General features: G+C 35.4%; 1 long non-coding RNA gene across 1 annotated transcript; it reads right to left on the bottom strand.

Moving 5' to 3' along the window:
* Nucleotides 1-3,270: 3,270 nt before the first annotated feature.
* Nucleotides 3,271-19,649, bottom strand: LOC129265855 (uncharacterized). The gene is made up of 6 exons (XR_010294153.1): nucleotides 19,100-19,649; nucleotides 10,003-10,122; nucleotides 8,618-8,708; nucleotides 6,613-7,724; nucleotides 4,859-5,041; nucleotides 3,271-3,611 (listed from the first exon to the last, which is right to left on the bottom strand). It is a non-coding gene; the product is annotated as an uncharacterized LOC129265855 (long non-coding RNA).
* Nucleotides 19,650-21,031: the final 1,382 nt, after the last annotated feature.

The following is a 21,031-nucleotide window of genomic DNA, read 5'->3' as shown; positions in this document are numbered from 1 at the left end:
AATTGCTTTGCAACAATCATAAACTTTTCATGGATCTAAACTGATCCAATAATATAAAATCAATTTTTCCACACTATATACTTTTTTTTTCTGAATTAAGAAAAAAAATATATGACTGGCATAATATATCATAACTGGGTCTTTGGAAAATTTGAAAAAGAAAATCCAAGAAACAATAAATCCCCTAAAAACATGTCTAAAATATGGTCATGTATACATCAAAGCATTATGTATTGTCAGTCAATGTACAAGAATTGACTTCATAATCCTGATATCAATGAGATGAACAAAGACAGGCTGATTTGATATCATTGGCATTCATCCAAATTCATTCATCCAGGTTTGGGGTCCAGTCAACTTATTTTGCACAAAAATTCTACTTGGCTTCTAGAGATTAAAATTATAATTTTAGGATGTTTTTAACTGATGAATAGCTAAGAAATTCTTATGGCTATTTTTGTTGACATGTATGGCATCAGTAGTGTTGCATATAAATAGTTTGAAAATAAGCTCTTTGATCAGATACAGTTATGTTAATGTTAAATCTGATATTTTGCCCGTAACATACAGTGTCCAACAACAAAGTATATTTGGACCTTTTTTAAATTTATATTACCGAAGATGCAATATTCTGTGTATTTAAATATCTGTTCTCTCATTAAGAAATTGAAATAGATAATATTCAAATTAAAAATGTTCACAATATAAACTTTCTTGGTGTATAATTAAAGAAATTTGACGGAACTATCAATAATATTAATGGAAAAATAGATATGTATATAGGTAGTTATGGGCAAAATACAAGGGGTATGCTTGTTTTAACGATTCTACGACAAGTAGATCCAGGGTAAAAAACCAGAGATAAAACACTAAAGGCAAAAACTCTGGAAAACCTTTGGATCCACTTTTGCAGAATAGTCAAAACAAAACAAAACCCTATTACAAAATTACAAAAGGTACAGGGTGTTATCACCACACCATCTTCATTTTCATGAAGCCTAAAGCCCAGCTCACACTATGCGATTCATTGCGATCCAAATTTCAAAGAAATTGTGATAACATTTGATATGGACATTCCAACAAATACAATCTTACAGATCAGAGTTAAGAATAGTGGTAGGACTACTGAAATTGAAATTCAATCCAGTTTGAGCCTCCCTAAATGAATAAAAACAAATTCAATTCCAAATTGTAATGACGTCCTCTTTGGCTGCGACTTGAAGCCGTTTTGGACTTTACTCGGACCACAGGGCTTGCTGCAAAGTAAAAATATGATTCTAGTATTTCTAACATTGTGCCAAACTTTAAATGAAATAATTTTATTTCTTGGAACTTTCATATTTAATGCAAAATGCGATTTGTTGAAAAATGATTTCGCAGTGGATTGCACAGTGTGAAAAGGGCTTTAGCCTCACAATACTTGCAAGTCACTTCCATCCCAGTGCACAAATTAATATTTTGACTACTAGTAAGCATGCCTTACAGAAACAGATAATTCAGATATTTCGAACTGTAAGTAAAGAGAAAATAGCTTGGACCTGCTCCTTAGAGCTACACAAAGTCATCATATAATACATAACAAAAGTGATTTCATGAGAATTGAATGCATATTAAAGTCTCATAATTGTGACCTACCACCCCAAAACCAACAATATGTTGACAAAATGAATATCAAGAATTTTATTGAGTTTGAAAAAGCACAACCTCAAAGTTAAAATAATACAGAACTTGCCAAAATCGATTTAATAGTCAGTAAGCAAATTAAGTACTTGAATGAATGTAGAAGAAATTCAGTGAAAGTTTCAATTAATTAGTAGAAAAGGTCCGACGCTTGTGGTTCACTCAAGCATGAGATGTGCTCACTTTGTTATCTCTGTAAAACATCTCCTGTAAAAAAACTCATATTATTTGGTAACTTTACAACTTCTAAATTTGAAAGTATGGAAGAAAAATTTCTCTTTCCAATAGGCTAATTTTCTAGGCTTTACTTTTCAAATACCAAATTACCATTTTGCCTATATACAGAGAACGTTCCCTCACGACTTATCATTGGTTTTGAGGTAGTGGGTCACAATTTGATACTGCCACGGTTTCTGAAAATTGACATGCAGCTTAAAATGACGTTTGGTTCATTCACTTTGATTTGCATCACAGAAACCTCCTGTATTAAAGAGAAAACCTAAATTTGACTTCCAGAAAATGGTGTTTGCTCCTCTAGATACTTGGGCCTTTTAACACAAGGCTTTACGATGGATTGCAAATATGAAACAACTATTGATCAGTTCCTGGTCAGGGTTCCCAGCTTTTCAAGAAAACAAAATTCCCTGAAGAAGTTTAAAAATTCCCTGATAATTATTTAAACCCATTCACAGTTTCGCATGTTTTCTAAGTTGTTGCAGTGAATTACATGTATTTTCAGTGAAAAACAATAATGTAAAACTAATCAGTACTACCATAGCCAGTCATTCAATGGATGTTGTTTTGATATGCAACAAAATAAAACTGAGTCTGAATGATTACTGTGCTTTCAACTTGTGGGCTGATCAAAATTCCCTGATTTTTCCCTGACTAGAAAAAAGTAAAATAATTTTCCCTGATGGGCTGGGAACCCTGCTGGTGCATGCTATAATGATCGTGATTAGCCACTGCAATTAGCAATTGATTACTTAACATTTGCGTCACAGCCCTAAACAAAAACATTGGGTAGTAACGGCTGTAAATTTCTCCAGGATTAAAAATAGAAATGAAATCATCTTGCACTGGGCAACCAATACGGTCTGCCTGATGATAGGTGTTCTCGTGCCGTGTATGGCAAACCTCAATATCTACCAGCTTTTAAATGACTTCAATTTTGTCAAAATTGTTGATGATACATAGAATCATAAAACAAAATGGTGAGATTGAGCAAGAACTTACCTGTTTCAAGGTTAGTCAATACTTCATAAATAACGTAAGGGGAGCAGATACATCACAATGACAGCCAGTTAGTGGGTATAAAAGATCTTGTCTTCAATCTCAGAAGAATAATTTAGATTGTGACATCTGCCACTACAAAAAGGAAGATTACCAAGAACTTTGCCTGTTTTGAAAACCACTTAGGGTGAGAGGCAGGGGACAAAGTATATTCCCTTACATTACTTATAAATTAATGATTACACTTTGTTCGTCTTTAATCTTACTATATTATGAAGTAATGACTTTTAGAAATTACATCACAATGAGCCAGGTATGATGATCTGACCAGAAGTGTGTAAGCAACAGAGTTTTTTTCATGGAAAATATCTAAACTACCCATCTGCTTCATCCTCTGTCTCCATTGGTGTCCAACCGCTGCTGACACAAACCCTAGTTGATGTACTTTGTCCTAGAGCTTCCCTTGGTTTCTTAGAGTACTTTTGGAAAGCCTTTGCACTTGATCATCCAGCTTGGTCAAGAATCAGTTTCACTGGTATATTATCACTGCTAGCGGCTGACAAAGCTGTAGTCCTTGTAATTGTGGAGTGGACCTTGTACACGTCTGTGTTGGTTCCAGCTGCAGCCACAGTTTGCTTAATCCACCTGGAAGTGGTTCTGTCGCTTCGTCCTATCCTTTACCATGCATCTGGCAAAGCCTGCAACATACAAGATCAAAGCGATGATCAGTGGACATAGTTCATGTGTAACTGAATTAACCAAATGTGAGCATGATTAAGGTATGAACATAGGTTTCCCAAGTGTCAGGTTGATCAGAACCTTAGCTGGAACCATGGTTGACAGGGCCTGTCAGTGACAAGAACTAGCAGCATAGCTTTGTCCTTCCACATTTTCTGTATACAATTTCTAATGAGGCAAAGTTGGGGGGGGGGGAGGATCTAGAAACAAAATTGGCCCCAATTCACAGAGTTAAGGCATCCGTAATCTTGGCTCCCAGGTCTACTGACCGTGACATATACCTGTAAAGTTAAATCTGGTGGCAAATAGGTCAATACGTGGTAAACAGAAACTACTGACAACACTGGTAAACACTGTTGTGTCTAACATCCACAATGCTCGATCATTAAAGTGTCTAGTATCCACAATGCTCAATTATTGAGGTTCCGGGAAAATCTATCTGCTTTTTCATTTTTTTTTCCAAGTAGGTGGGATGCGATAAATAAAATATTGTGCCAACTGAACTAGTCCTGTATTTCTTGGGCTGCTATATATTGCAGTAAATGGATTTGGTACCGCCACATAATTGAGATAGGCACCCACTGTAGAATTATCTATGTGGAGTAAGATGATATAAGACCATAGGGGTTGGGGAATATCTCCGACTTGCCAACTTAATTTTGATCATAAACAAGGCAAAATCAATTGATTTTACTCAGTAAAAGTAGAAACAATGATACATTTATGAATTTTGACTAAAAAAACACAATATGCATTTGATATGTACATGAATTCACGTTTTTGAAAAATATGTTTAAAGTTGCATGAGACTTGAAAGTAATAAGTTATTGAGCAGCGTGGTTGAAAAATGTTGCGCGGTAGATTTATCATGAAAAATGTTGAGGTGGGGGAGGGGGATGGAATCCGCCCCCTCTTTAGGGTAAAGCTGGCTTGAGTCCACCTGGGGGTATAACTTTTGCGGAACTGAGGCTGAACCACATCCAGAGGTTGACTCAAATCAAGCCGGCGTCAGTCCAGCTTTTTAGAAAAAGGGGGGTGTAATACAGGTCTACGTAAAGCCGCCTCCGTGTTTGATACAAATGCAACAGGGGCCTTAAGCCTATAACCTTGCATTTGATTGGCTAAGTGAAAATTTAAGTCAGTGAATATCACTTTCAAATATTTTCATGAAACACTCCTCTGAAATAGGATGTGGGTTTTTACTTACCACCTGAACTTTATCAATCTTTAGCTGATCTGGAGATCGATGGCCAACCGTCTGCTGCAAGGGCAAGGGATAAGGATGCAGCTGGTTGGTTGGTTGGTAAAGTCACTAAGATTGTACAAAGGAAGCATAATGTAGAGGTCACACCTGGGTGTACGGGCACTGATGATCTCCTGACAGAGAAACCTGGTAAAAAATGAATTTGAAGTTATGGTAATAAGAGTGAAAAAATATACTTTTAAAAAATGATGAAATTTCTTTATCACATGGAAATAAAATATATGAACTACAAATTTAATATGTCATGAGTGGGCAAAGTGAACATTCTAGGTTATACAAGTGTTCTTGAAGACATATACACTACATCAATAAAACAACACTAACTATGAGTAAAAACACTGAAGTCAGAGATTTTAACAGAATCGGCACCCCATTTGGGTCAAAGGTCACAAAAACCCAAATTATCTGTAGCTTTTTGGGGTTTTCAGTTTTTAAACAATTTCATTTCAATAATCAATTCTGATTGGTAACACAATGCGAGATGACTGCTTGTGATAAAGATGCTAAGGCACAATTTGGAAAACAAGTGGAATGCCTCTGGCAGTCTCGCCTGCATTACGCGATTCGATATAGCAGCAGTGCTAACTTTTAACGCAGCTATTAAATAATTATTCACAAAAGAAAACACTAATATGATAATAAGATAATAAAATACTATGTCGATTGACCCAACATGACCTTTGACCATGATCATGTGACCTAAGACAGGTGCAAAACAATCATTAATAGTTGATTACCCTTATGTCTATGTTTCATGAACCAGATCCACAAACTTTCAAAGTTATGATGCCAATTCAACAATTACCCCAAAAATGGCCAAAGTTCTTTTACCCTAAATGACCTTTGATTTTGGTCATGTGACCTGAAACTCACACAGGATGTTCAGTGATACACTATCATCCTTATGTCCAAGTTTCATGAACTAGGTTCATATACTTTATAAGTTATGATGACATTTCAAAAGCTTAACCTTGGTTAAGATTTCATTGACGACGCCGCCGCCACCGCAAAAGCGGCGCCTAGAGCCTCGCTATGCTATGCAGGCGAGACAAAAACAAAAGGAGACAGTATGTTGGCCCTAAAATTCCAGATATGATCAATTTTGACAACTAAACATGTATTTCAATATTTTATTTTTACCTCTTGCAAGTTACTTTAACAGTACCCATAAGCTTGCCATCATAGATTCGAGTATACTCATTTCTCTATGATTTTTTTTATACAGAAGGCCATTTTTCGAAAGTATACTGATTGTAAAAATTCCCACTTGTGTATATTGAGATGGGTTAGCGACAATTTTACAAACACCTGGAATTTCTTTTTATCACTACTAAAGGATGATCACATGCCCAAGAATTTGACTCAATTGTGCAAAAAAAAAATCTTTGCCCATAGAAATAATCAATTATGAATGTTAGCTCCATATTTAAAATCTACAATTACAGCCATTTGTAAAGTTATACATAACTTTACAAACGGATTTGTAAGGTAAACTCTGCTTCTGATGAATTCCTTAATTTTTTAAGTATTGATTTTCTGATAAACATAATGCAACAAATCTTGTCTGAATGGGTCTAAATTCCGTATGTGTATTGTTATGATTTTTCTTATTTTCTCATTAACATAATGCAACAAATTTTGATGGTCTAAATGACCCATTTATACAGAGTTTGCACTGAAGTTAGCCTATAACCTACTTTGGTTGTCTTCCGAGGCTGTTCATAACTATGGTCTGAAGAGAACTGGACATCATGAGATGGATGAGTTGTGAGTCTTGCTTCCATATGAATTCTGGATGGTATGGTTCTCTTTCAGTGCAGCATTTTGGGCAGGTGAAGATCAGCAAAGTTCCCAAATCAAGGCGTACTTGGGCCGAGTCATTACATTTTTTTTTTGACGGGTGATGGCCCAGGATGTTGAACAAAATAATGAAATACAAAAAATTCAGTGTCACCAAAAGACTTTCAACCACTTTCAGATCTAAATTTCCTCATATATCAAAATTTTCCCATTATAATATATTTCAAATCTGGAATCAACCAAGTAGAGCTATGGAAATAATACTACCGAGTAGGATTTCTCAAGTTCCTTGCTTGAATTTATCGGCCAATGATGTTATAGTCCTGGGCCCCGTCTTACAAAGAGTTATGATTGATCCGATCAATCGCAACTATGGACGGCCAGCAACATCAACATCTATTATGCATTTTTGTTCAAAATATTTTCTAGCTATGATGTATATTCATGCATTCATTGTTTTCTTGAAAATTCACTGCGCTTCTCTTTGCATACAAAGGACATTGTGCAAATTTTTCATGTAAAAAAATTATGACACTGATGGATTTCCATAAGATACGACTGATCGGATCAATCGTAACTCTTTGTAAGACAGAAACCTGGTTGATGCATGGGCGCGGCTATGTTTTTTTTTTTCTTTAGACTCCTCGAATTGCTGCGGAGTAGGAGCTATAAGTCGTAAGCAAAATTAAATGGCAGCACCCATGCACAGAGACGTTTATCCTTATATGTTGAGGCTGATAAATTCAAGCAAGAAAATTGAGAAATCCTGCTCAGGAGTATTATCTATTGGTTGATTCAAGGTTTAAGATATAGTATCATGTGAATTTTTTTGTTGTATATTTTGTGACACTGAATTTTCTATGTATTTCTTTATTTTAGTGGTCCACCAGTAGGGAAAAAATTGGGCCAGTGTCTGGCGGCATCGGTTGGTCACTGACGGACTGCCCGCATAGACTCTGCTGTAGTCAAAGCTATCTGCATCCAGGTGTGTGAAGAGGTGGGGCATCATCTAGAGTAGAAAGAAAGAGAAATGTTTCTTCAATGAAATGTGAAATCATAAGGGATGCTCATATTGTGGGGAAGGCGAATTTTTTTTTATTGTTTCGAAAATCTTTTTTCATCTAAATTCAGGTAGAATAATCGAGTAAAAAGTCCACTGCAAAAGAATGCTCTTCATACATGTATACTCAAACATTCTAAATGTGACAACCAAAAAAAAAAAAAAAAAAAAAAAAAAAAAACAGCCGACACATTTGGGTAAAACTTTTATGCAGTCCCATACATACATGTGAGTGTGTAGTGCATGTGTCTGACAAAAAAAATGATAGAAAAATGAGAACATCACATATCTGTCATTGTTGTAATTAAAACATCTAAACTCATTACATAAATTATTATTTTTTGGTATAAATATTGTCAACAAACATAAAATTTCAAATAAAAAACTCAATACCCCCCCAGAAAACCCATCAAGACTACATCTGTAATCAGAGTAGTCAGAGAAATGTATTTTAACTTGACCCCACAATCGTGAAAATAAATGAAAATAATGGAATAAGCTCAAATCAGCAGAAATGCCTGCATGTAACTTACTGACCAGTGAAAGATTCTTTTCACTTCACGTCAAATGTTAGGTACATGGAAAGTGATATGAATTATTAACTGGATGACGATTTATGTGGGCTGTAGAGGGCATTAATCAACATTTTTTGGGGGGCTATAAAACTCATGCCACCCTTGATGGGGTCGGTGCAAGAATTGTAGGCCTATCCCATTTCTCATGAAAAGTATAAAGTACATGTACATGCAGAAAATACATCCAGAATAATTATACACATATCCAGAATATCCACTTCAGTTATAAACAAATAAACAATTTTTCAAGCCTTAACATCAAATCACCTGGCATCAAAATGTCTTTAACCGGAACAAAGAGCAATCTCTTATCACTTGCAGATACAAATAGTAGACCATCCTTCTGATACAACGGAGCCTTTAAAAAAGAAATAAAGAAGAAAAATAAATGATTAGTATCAAAGTGATTTAGTTCCAAGTATGGGGAAGGCTGAGTGGTTTGAGCATAAATTGTTCTTACTCTCTCCCTCCATAACCGACAGTTCCAGTGCTTTATACCTTAGTCATATTTTCCCTACAGCAGCCGTAAAGCAAGCAAAAACAAGCCGTTTTGTTCATTTTTATTCAAACCTCCTATACATGTAGTCAGTACAAAAAATGTTAAAATGACTTGCCGTACTGCCGCCGTACTAGAGGAAATGTGACTGAGGTATTAGTCAATTAGTCCTTCAAAATTAGCTTGCATATGAACCTTATAATGGACCTTCAATTTTCTTTTTGAATTAATGACAAGAGAAAGTGTCTTGATTTTTTGAAAGAAAAGTTGTTGAGAATGTACTTGAAACAATGGCCCAAATTCACAAAGGTGGTTTTGAAAACCCACGGTTGAGTCCATGGTTTATGCAGATTTCATGTATAAATTACGCTTAATTTAGTGCGTATCGGGCGCGTGTATAACAAATGTCCAATGCTGATGCGTGCTTTTGTCAGTGTGCCAAATTGACGCCTGTCACCATGGTTAGATACGCTTTATAAGTCCACTGTTTGAAGAGTACACTCATTAATTCAAAACAGTGGACTCATGAATAAAATAGCGTGGATAACAACGGCAACAGGCGTCAATTTGGCGCACTGTGACAAAAGCGCACATCAGCATTGGACATTTTTTTATACACGTGCCCGATATGCGCTAAATTAAGTGTAATTTATACAGGAAATCTGCATAAACCATGGATTCAACCGTGGGTTTTCAAAACCGCCTTTGTGAATTCGGGCCAATAAGGTGAAATGCATGTAAGATAACCTTTTTTTTGTGAAAGGTGGAGGGGGGTGCTATTTCGTCTCTAGCAAATGTCATGTAAGTGCCATATGTATATTCAAATTTGATTGATGGAGACAGAAAAAAAAAAATCTTTCTTGCCTCCTGTAAATACAATTCACCCAAATTGCTGGTTAGTTTTCTTCTATTATGATTTACCCCCCCCCTTACTTAAAAAACCTTAAATGCATTTTTTATTAAAGCAGACATACTTGATCAGGATCATGTGAAATCCTCTTCTTAAAGTTCATGAACTGCACAACTTTCGTCTCTTTCCTAGCCATTCTTTTAAGATCCTTGGTGCTCATATACATGTACATGTAGCCATTCTCTAGTTCTACTGCAATTTGGACCACACTGGACTAGACTTGCATCAGATCTTCATTGCTTTTACCATTCTGTATGTTCTCTTCATTTTCTTGAGCAGCACATTCCTCACTTTCTGTTTCCGTCACAAGTTCCACATCTGGAAAAGGGAATTTATTGTCCGCTGGAGGAGCGGTATCATCAGAACCTATAAATCAAAAGAAAGAATTTTGGTTAAGAATGCTACCTTCAGCTACGTGTACCTGGGTTGTGTTTCATAAACTGTAAGTTGCATGTATTTTTGGGTGCTAAATAAGATTCAATATTCATTCATCAACTAAATATTGAAATAAGGGGAGCGTTTCATGAACATTTCTGTCTGACAAGTTGTCAGATCTGACAACTATCCTTGAATATGATTGGCTGAAAAGAACTGTTACAATGTAACCAGCCTGATGTAACTGTCATATAAATCAGGACTTGTCGGATAAAACATCTGACAAGTCCTTTCATGAAACACTCTTCTGATTTTTCAAAATAAACAGTTATTTTGTATTTAACCTTTTTAAGCATTTGAATGCAAACTTGAAAGTTCATAATTTGTAAAAGAATTGATAAGGGTTACAGGAAATTCACTAACACTATAAAAAAAAACCTGATAAAACAGGGAACACATATCGGCTATCTCACGTAGTAGAAGTCTTATCTCACTTTAACTGCTGAAACAAACACTTGCAGGCCTTCAAATTAAATATTTTTAGGGCAAGGGCACTTTTCAAAATCTACCTTTATATATTGCAGCACAAATGAGAAAAATTAACAAGGGAAAACCCCCCAAAAGGCCAATGTGGAATCCAAGGCCACCATGGTGGAGGATGAGGTAATTTAAGACATGACCTTGCAGTGGAAATGTGGAAGTTTCAAGAAATTGAAAAATCATGGGGAAACAGAATTGTACAGCATTTGCACAGGTTTGTCCAAGCAGTCTTACATGGTGCAATATAATATTTCTTTAAAATATGGTTTTAAATCACTAGACTGCACATATAATGTGCAGCCACAATTGTGAAACATAGAGTTAAAAATAATACATTCAAACAATTCTCATCTTTTATCTGTTCAGTGTTGGAATCAGAAGTTTGACAAAATGTGGAGTTTAAATTGTCAAATTGTAAGTCATACATGTTGAAACTGTCATCATATAATCTTGCCACATTATAAGAATATGGCTTTGATATTTTCATGTATATGTACTTAAAACCCGGGATTTATTCAATGGAAACTGTACTGCCCATAATCAATTTCCCATAACTGGAAAGTTGTGCTGGTGGTACATGTATCTGAATTTTTCCCTGGAATATTTTTGTTGAACATTGTTGAGCAGCATCCTGAGTCTACTGTGTGTGCTGTGCAATAGAAAATACATTCTTACATATGTCACGCTTGAATCTATAGTAGTGGGGGGGTAGTTGAAGTCATTTCCATTTGGAACCGTCTGATATTAGGGAACTTTACTCTTAATCGGACTTTGGAATGCAGATGTCAAAACTCAATCCGGGCTGACACGTTCATATGCAGGGATGCACTTGGAGGGATGCATAATACAAGCATTGATTTACAAGATATTTTTCATTGTAACAATAAATTAAAAATTTTAATCTCATTTCATAATTTCAAGAGAAGGGGGAACAATACGCCTAATTTCATTTCTGAGAAACAGACAATACTCTTGACCCTATGTTCAATAACTAAAACCCCATTGAGATCTATTTTCTAACAGGTGACTTTGCAGGTAAATTTCTGTATTTGGGAGGTCATTATTACTTAGGTCAACTATTGTGATTTGGAAGACAATGAATCCAGAACAATCAAATCATTTGATTATTCTTTTAGGAAATAATTAATTATTAAAAATGACATTCATCCCAGGTGGCCAAGCCTTGTGCTACTACATGTAGTAACTAATGGAAATTCAAGCAAACTATGGCTTTCATGGATACTTATAGAACATATAAATTTGGTATAGTCCTTACAGTACAGGCCAAAAGTTTAAGGCCACAAATGAAACACTGCATGAATTCATTCAAATGGATTGATACTGGATGGGCTATGGCAGTTCCATGACATCACATTTTTAAAGGGGAATCCAGCCTTGGCCATAAAATGTTGTTTTGGGAAGGAGAAAAATAAATTAAACAGAATGGTGAAAGTTTGAAAGAAATCGGACAAGCAATAAGACAGTTATAGCTGTTTTAAAATTGAGATCACTAATACTATGTAGATTTCAAATTGGCAACTGGGTAAGTAAATTATGACAAGGGGCAAGGATAACTTTCTCATAGGCCATGTACTTTATTATCAGGGATTTGTGGTTTTCTCCTAAGTACCCATTCCCCTGGGGCAGTAATCTAAATATAACCCAGGTAGTATATTGTTTTATATTCTCATGAAAGAAAAATATAATTTGAAATAAAACTTTTAGGAAAAATTACATTTTAGCCATAATATGTATTGGAGTACATGAAAGAGTAGTCCTTGCCTTACATCACCATGACATCCCGTATGCGGCCAATTCGAAGTCTCCATGGGTATAGTGATTACCAATATTTACAACTTTTAAAAATTCATAACTTTCTTGTTATTTGTCCAATATTGTTCAAACTTTCACCTATCAACTTGTCTGATTTTTCTTTTCCTTATAAAAACAAGTTTTTATATGGGTTGGATTACCCTTTAAGCATATTTCCAACTGGTTTTGATTGCACTTCTGCCAAACCCAAGTCGGTTTTAATATATTCAAATTTTACATTTGCTTATATGCAGAATGCAGTGTTATGTATGATTATCTGCTAAATGTGAGGATGGCCCTAACTTTCGGCCTGTTCTGTAGGTATATGAATCCTTATCTTCAGTAGATATGAAATGAGTATCATTTTTCTTACTTTAGGATTAGAAAATAAAATCAGCGACCTACTGTCACCTACAAAATTAATGTTGGTCTAACACTAATTTACATTACAGTTAGAGTAAAGTGCCCAAATATTAGACAAAAATTACTTCAACTCCCTCCCAACAGCTATATGATCCAGGACTTAGATGCATCTCCTATATTGATATTATATTGTATATTATATTATCTTATTTTCTATTGCACTGCACAGTGCACACACAGTAGATCCTAATACGGCAAAAAAAAATCAAGCAATCTAGGGGTAAAATCTATGATTTTGATTTCCAAAATTCCTATTAATGACCATAGTTTAATTTTGGACTCCAAAATATAAATGATCCCCCCAAAAAAAATCCCATGAGGGCATTTTCACGGTAACTGACATTACACGGCACAATGTTTTCACACCTTTCATTGTGTGTATCTCTAAAACAACAAATGATGGGAGTTTGTTTTTGATAGAGTTAATAAAGTGAACCTTGCTGTATACTCTGATACTAAGTTTTCCTATGTAACCACATTTTTTTACGCATCAGCAAGCAAAAATGTGTCCGTAACTGACATTACGCTAAAGGACATGCAATTTCAGGGTGTTCATTAAAAATTGAAATATCTCATGTCCCTGAGTAGATAGAGTAATAATTTGAATATGTAAATATACCTCCGTTACTAGGTTAAGATGTGTCAAAATATTAAACAATTCGTTTTTGTCTTTTGGGGACTATGATAATTTTTCCACAACCATGCTGGTAACTGACATTACGGTAACTGACTTTGCACTTAATTTGCCATAGAGATAACACATGGAAGTCAAATGTGTGGAATCATTGCATTGTATCTTCTGTGCAGGGCTTCACATGAAAGTGAGCTTGATGTGGAAGTATACCCGAGTTTTTAGGAACATTTCAATGAAAAAACTTTTTCTTTTTCTTAATTCTTTTCTTTGATTTGAACATTTTTATCATTACTTGTCGGTAACTGACAATACACATTAACATTTACCAGTGCTATATGATTTTCAAAGGCATAATTTTCTTGGTACTTATATGTAAGGCTTTTTAAAATCATAAAAGTTTCATAATACTTCACATTTTTAATTATCCAAAGATAAGAAATGTATGTTTTACTTACTCCGGGGGGGGGGGGGGGGGGGGGGGGGGTCATAGCAGCTACATGTTTTCCTATAGTAAATTAATATTGCATTGACTGTACACATGGATTTTTCTGATTATACACCCATAATATATTCATCAGTTTTATATTGACTTTTTAAACCTTTTTCCTTCTCCAACCTCGCCCTCCCCTCAAAAAGGCAAAATGAATGAGGGTCTCCTCCCCTAGGCTACATGTACCCCTCCCCCGAATCTCATGCAGCCATGTAGTTTTATTGATTTCTATTCTGGTCAGTGCAAGCAATGCTTGTTCATATCTGTCGGATTTCAATTCTCTTCATAATTTGTTTAATCATTTTCTTTGCTAATTTCTTTTATAAGCTGTCAACAAAAAATAAACTCCAGCTTCTAAACTGAAACTGAACTATTTGTAAATTTGAAAAAAAACCCACAGTTTTAGTAGATCCATGCAACATTGATCAGAGCTGTCAAATTTCACTTTTCATCTATACTTGTAAACCAAAAACAAAATTGTATCACACATCCACACTACTAACAGGTATAAAAACAAGGAATTTACTTTTAGCGAGGCAATGCTCAAAAGAATCCTAGAAACTAAAAAAGGGACCCTGGAAATCCCCTTCATCGCAATGTTAAGCTTAAAAAATGATGCAGATTTAGGCAATAAGTTGGGGAAAGTACCCCCTACCCCCCCCCCCCCTGAAAACCAAACAAAAAATTGTCTGATACAAACAATTAGGTACTTGGTAAGTGCATGTACAAAACAATTTCATAGTATTTTTTTTTGCACGATGGAAATGCAACTTCCTTCATAATTTCATATAGTATTCCTTGTGAACTATACCTTTTAAAAGTCAATAGCAAGCTCCTTCTGGTGTGACTTTTAAAGTGAAAGACTTAAATAACAAGTATACAATATTTCTTCACCATAAAATTTACCACATATTTGCATTTCAATATTGGTAACCAACGTTTTATCATGGTAACTGACATTACATCTCGGTAACTGACATTACATTTTCCACTTGGTAACTGACATTACATATATTTAATGGTACCCTATGGCTTCATTGTTAATTGGTAATCTTTAATTTTGGTGTAGAAGGGAGGGGTGTTACCTAGAGAGTTTCATATAATATATCCTCTTTTCCAGGAAATGAAAAAAAAAAGTTCATGTTTTCGGTAACTGACAATACATACCATATCACATACTTCATCAATGTTTTTTTATCAGATGAATGAATTACTGGTGTTTCTTTCTGTGGGATTTAAAAAAGTGTTATAATAGCAAGCTAAATCACAGGCAAAAACATCATGATCAAACCTGTTCTTTAAAAATCTGTCAAAACAAAATATGTATCAATATACTATTTTCAACACTAATTTGTATCCATACTTTGGCAGCCATTTTGAAATAAAAAATGGCTGCCAGAGTCGGAAAAAAAGTTTGTCTCAGAAACTTCAGGTCTTGTTTTATTAAAAAACATAAAGCATTTGACATGAATATCAACTTGATTTTTTTGCCTCTGTGTCCATCTGTTGTGAAAATGCCCATGAGGGAAAGGTGATTTTCGCAGGAAATATTGCTGCCGAGATGGCACATTCCACTCAGTTTCTTCTTCTTTTTCCAGTCTAGTAAAGTATGCCACTGGCATATCATCGTACCTTGTGTTTATCTACTTATTGAGTGTACGGTACAAGTAAAAAATCTCTGCATATGGTCTAGATCTATGTGAAACTAAAAACCAGGCTGAAGTTTAACAATCCTTAACAAAGCTTCTCCCAAATATCGGACATCTCTGTCGAGTAAATAGGAAATGCGATGTGCTGTATCAAACACATGCGCTAGCTTTTCAGAGTGAATGTGTGATTGTGTGCAGAGCTGAATAAACATGTCAGTTGTTAGAGACGAAAGAGATTTTAAATTTGTATGTAATACAAATGTAATCCGGTAGGATGCGAAAGATATTGTATGTTTGAATTTGCCAGCGCCATAATGAGGCTGCGATGAATGCAAGGAATGCTCCCCAGGTAGTGGAAATTGTGCACTTTTCGTGCGGGATTGAAATGAATCCAATGACCGGGGTAATAATATGCTGTAACGCGCTTTGGGCCATTCTGGGAAAAGCGCTTTATAAAAATTGGCTATTATTATATCATATCAAAAGTGATAGTGACTTAATCAATATCAGCACTTGCGCAGCAGAAATAGGCCAAAGTTGTTGAATCACGGCACACAGCTTTATGTTTTGGATATTTGGCAATTACATCTCACAGACCTGCATGTATTTGGAGAAAGTAAAGCAATAACCCACTCACACTATTACGAGGTTATCTATACTAACCTAGTCTAAAATCAGTAAATAATTACTGTTAACCGCATTTTTTTTCCAATTATTTTTTCCATAAAATTATTCAAATTTGCACAACTATAATAGGTCAAGATCTATACCAGCAATTCCATGTAACTAGACACCCTAGGCTTCAAATTTCAAGTCAAACCAATCAATGAAGAATATCTACAGTCAGACTGCAGGTCCCAAGAAAGTGGCTTCTTTCATCCAAGTGATATTCATGACTTGAGATGTTTTGCATATTTAATGAGCTTGATGCGGACCAAAACACCTCTTTTCATTCGGTCATTGCTGCTCTAATTATGCATCGAATTTCATGAATTTGGTACCATTGTAAAGAAGAAGAATCATTCTTTCAGGTCATGTGTTTGGATTTATTCAAAGATTTTGTAATTTAGGTTAAAATTTTGATCTAAAATATGCTACAAAATAAATATTTTCACCTGACAAAAGCTGCTATTTTCACACTTTATTTTTGTTTGAGCCCAAATGATTTTTATATCATGATAAAGCTGAATATGTATGCTTTGAAATGATATAGGTTTCAAAATAAGAATTGGTTTAATCGGGTCAAGATCACACTTTTCATTTGCCAAGTACATAAAGCAGCTTGAAAACAAGTAAACTGCACTCTGATTGGTCAAAAAGACCACACAATGGCAAATTCCAACGGTTCCAGTGCTTGGGTTCGTGGGAAGGTCACACTTCCCATGTGGTAATCTCCTCAAATACCCCGCGCCTGTTGTTCTGTGAACCTTATCCAGCCAATCAGAACTCTGGATTTCATGCAAGTACAAAATTTCAGAAATCTCGTCTTGTACCTTGGCGGGAAAAGTGTGATCTTGACCTGATTAAAAGGTGCCGCATATCAAGAGTGGAATTGTGAGAAAGTACAGAAGTTCAGCTTTATGGTGATATAGATATCATTGAGGCTCAAAATAAAAAGTTTTGCACAATTTGCAAAAGAAAACAGAGGAAGAAAATTCAGTTTTGAGGCACAATTTCAGGCCAGAAATTTACTTATTTAACAAAATATTGTATACAAAATAAATGACCAATATGAAAGAGTAACTTTTACTCTATCTGATGGTGCAATAATATTTCATTTATAACTTGAGGTTAAAACAGGTAAATTCTTAGAGAAAGAAAATCTCACGAATCACAATATTTTGCAAGGAGGAGGATTCAGCCACGAGATGATTTGGATGAATCTGGCCTTTTTGCTCATTAGCATAGGGACCTGCGGTCTGACTGTCTATTTTTGGCTAGGACATGTCCATAAGGTGTAAATCTGATTTTTCTCTGCCTTTCACATACAAATGACCGAGTTACTGTACACAATCCTAAAGAGATGTCAAATTTGCATAAAATTATGTTCTGTTGTCTGTAAATACATAATTTTTTTTGGATTCTGTCTATTAAATCTTATAGCCATTTTAACTTATCACTTTGTTTTTTGCACCTTTTTTCAACTGAGCTGGACAATATTTCAAGTTAGAATCACCCTTGAAATATGTAACGCGATTCACAAAAAAACATCTGTATTTTAGTTTACCTAAAAAATATTAGGTACCGGTAGTATAATTTGTAGTTAATAAAAAGTAAGGAGCATAATGTCCTAACTCATTATGAAAAAACACCCGAAAGTGCTGTTCCGCGAGGTTTTTTTAGGGTCATGTGAGTCACATATCACAAAACGAGCAATATTTTGGGGAGATTTGGCCCATTATACTGTATAAAATCATGATAATTTGTTCAACTTAAGCCCTTAAGCTATTTGTTGGGATCCGAATTTCAAAGAAATTGTAATAACATTTGATATGAACAATCTAACCAATTAATATTGGCAATCAAAGTTCAGAACAGTGGTAGGACTACACTACGGAAATCAAATTCAGAGTAGTTTGAGCCTCTCTGTATAGGAATAAAAGTAAAATTCAAATCCAAATCGTAATGACATCATCATCGTCTGCGACTTGAAGACGATTTGGACTTTACTCCGACCACAGGGCTTGCCGCAAAGCAAAATTATGATTTTGTTATTCCTAACATTATGCCAAACTTTAAATTGAATCATTTTACTTCTTGTAACTTTTACATTTATTAAAAGTGCAAAATGTGATTTATTAAAAAATCGCGTCGCATCGGATCGCATAGATAGTGCGCGCTGGGCTTTATAGCCCAAAATGATACTTGTCATGCGCGTCACACTCCTGTGTCACGCGAGTCACATTTTCAAATGGCAATCGACTCAAATCAAAATGTCAGGCATTAATGAATTTTTAACATATTTCCAGATTTTCAAAATACTCTCCAGAAAATTATATCAAAATCTGGTCACTGGTATCTTCGGAAGAAATTACAGACATTCAGTAAGTTCAGTAATCTTCATAGTGTTTCGTCAAGCGAGTCACAGCATGCAAATAACTTGCAAAAGCGACTGTAAATTCAAAATTTTTGTTGGACAATGTGAATTAGCAATACCGTACTTTGATTGAAATAAATAGGAAAACCAAGTCTGCAATAAGCCTACGTAGGCCCTAACTTAGCCTTACACAATTTTAATCTTAATTCAAGAAGTTAAATTTTTTTTGTAAATCACGCGAGTCACAATGGAATCAATGTCAATGATTGTATTTTGGTTTAGGTCCAGTTATGTGTCTGACATTTTTCGGCATGTAACTTTAATTGACTTCAAAAGACATACGGTACATGTGGAGTAAAAAAAAATCAAACTGTAGTGCTTGCCTGGCTTGGGAATGTGTGTCCTGATCCTGCCCCCTGGTCTGGGAAATTCCTTTTTTGCAACTCAGCTCCGTTTTGTCTTTTCTCATACGGCGGTTATTCATAAAACTGTAGTTGTAGAAATCATTTCTTCCTTCTAAAGTTAGATCTATAGCTGACACCGAAGGATTGCATTATAGATTTTGTGGAATAACGCAATGGACTATGGAGTTTTTTGGACGATGGCTTGGTAATGGTAACACGTCACTTTTAAGCAGCAGAAGACCTTCATTTCAGCGTGCGGTAGAAACAGCTCTGCCCCGTCGCTGCGGCGGCCGCATCATCCTCGTCACCCGGTGGGCATATTTTGCAGGAAAAAATGTAATTGTTTAGTTGCAACTTGCAGTTAGGATAAAAACACATCGAGAAATTTAGGGACGTCCTTCAAATACAACCATGCTGGCTTGCCACCTCCTTTACTTGGGGAAAATTTGACTGAGCATGCAAAGAATCCAATTCCCCATTCACTACTGTTCAAATGGATTCAAACTGGCCACCATGATCCACGTGTGTGATCATCTGCTCAACGCGCAGGTAGTGGGGGGGGGGGGGGGGGGGGTCAATTATTGTTCATCATCATTCCTCTCAATTGGTTTTAATATCATACCCATAAATAATATTATAAAAATCATGAATTCCAACATCATCACCACTATCATCAATCATCTTCATCACCATCAACATATATATAGATCTTCATCACTATGATGAATATATCCTCACTGATCGGTCCTGCAATGTCACGGCCGGTCCTCATTCTATATAACCATCATATCTTTGCTATCATGATCATCATAACCATTATTATCATCCAAACCATCATTGTCCTCACATCATCATACTAACAGTTAATCATCCAACCATCTTCACTATCATAACCATCATTATCCTCATCATCATTACTATATAATCTTGATCATCCTCATATCATCCTAATCCTCAATCCTTAATTACCAACCTAACCATCATCATCTTCCATATCTATCATCCAAGATATCATCATCTTCACTTTCATCATAACATCGTCTCCTATAACCATCTGGCATCATTATCTTCACTTTCATCATACCTTGATCCTCATATCTTCCGATACTCCCTATTATTGAAATCATCATATCATCCTCCCTATCATCTTAAATGCCATGGATCATCTTCATATCATCCTAACTCCTCCCTATTAGCGTAACCATCATCATCCTCCCTATATATATCATATCTCTATCATCCCAACCATCACTATCTTTACCATCATCATCTAAACTCAGTTAACTGTTATCCTAATTAACCATCATCTTCATATCATCCTATCATTATCAATCAATATATATCTAGAAATATTATATTCCGAGCCGCCAAAGAAAAAGAAAGAAAGAGAGAGTTTGGATGAGTGTCAAAGTGCCAATAATAGTGTTAGAAAAGAAAATTCTTCAGTTTAGATTTGAAAGTCTCCAGTGATGATATAATTCTTAAATTCAATGGCAAAAGATAAGGTGCTGCGACAGAGAAAGCTCGTGAACCATAGGCTACACATGTTTTGGGAGTCTTAAGAAGCTGCTGGTGTGATGATCTCGGCTATGAGCTGGCGGTGTACAAGGCATGACAATGTCTTGTACATGGGTGTCGATCACGGGGGGATGGGGGGGGGGATATATCCCCCCCAATATTTCAAGTGGGGGGGATGGCCTGTATTATCATCCCCCCCAATAATTTAGGGTAGAAAAATTATAATAATGATGATGAAAAAATGAAAAGTTTGATCATGATGATTATAGCGATGATTATAGTATACCATCAATCAGTTTGTTTCCCTCACAATTTGTGTATATTGTTAAATGAAAACATTCTTTTTCAGGACTATTAAACAGATGGGTGGAAGTTCAAGATGAAAAAGAATGA

The sequence above is a fragment of the Lytechinus pictus genome, chromosome 7, assembly GCF_037042905.1.
Source record: "Lytechinus pictus isolate F3 Inbred chromosome 7, Lp3.0, whole genome shotgun sequence".
Classification (NCBI taxonomy): domain Eukaryota; kingdom Metazoa; phylum Echinodermata; class Echinoidea; order Temnopleuroida; family Toxopneustidae; genus Lytechinus; species Lytechinus pictus.
Note: the sequence above shows the minus strand (reverse complement) of the source record. Positions and strands in the feature narration are given on the sequence as shown.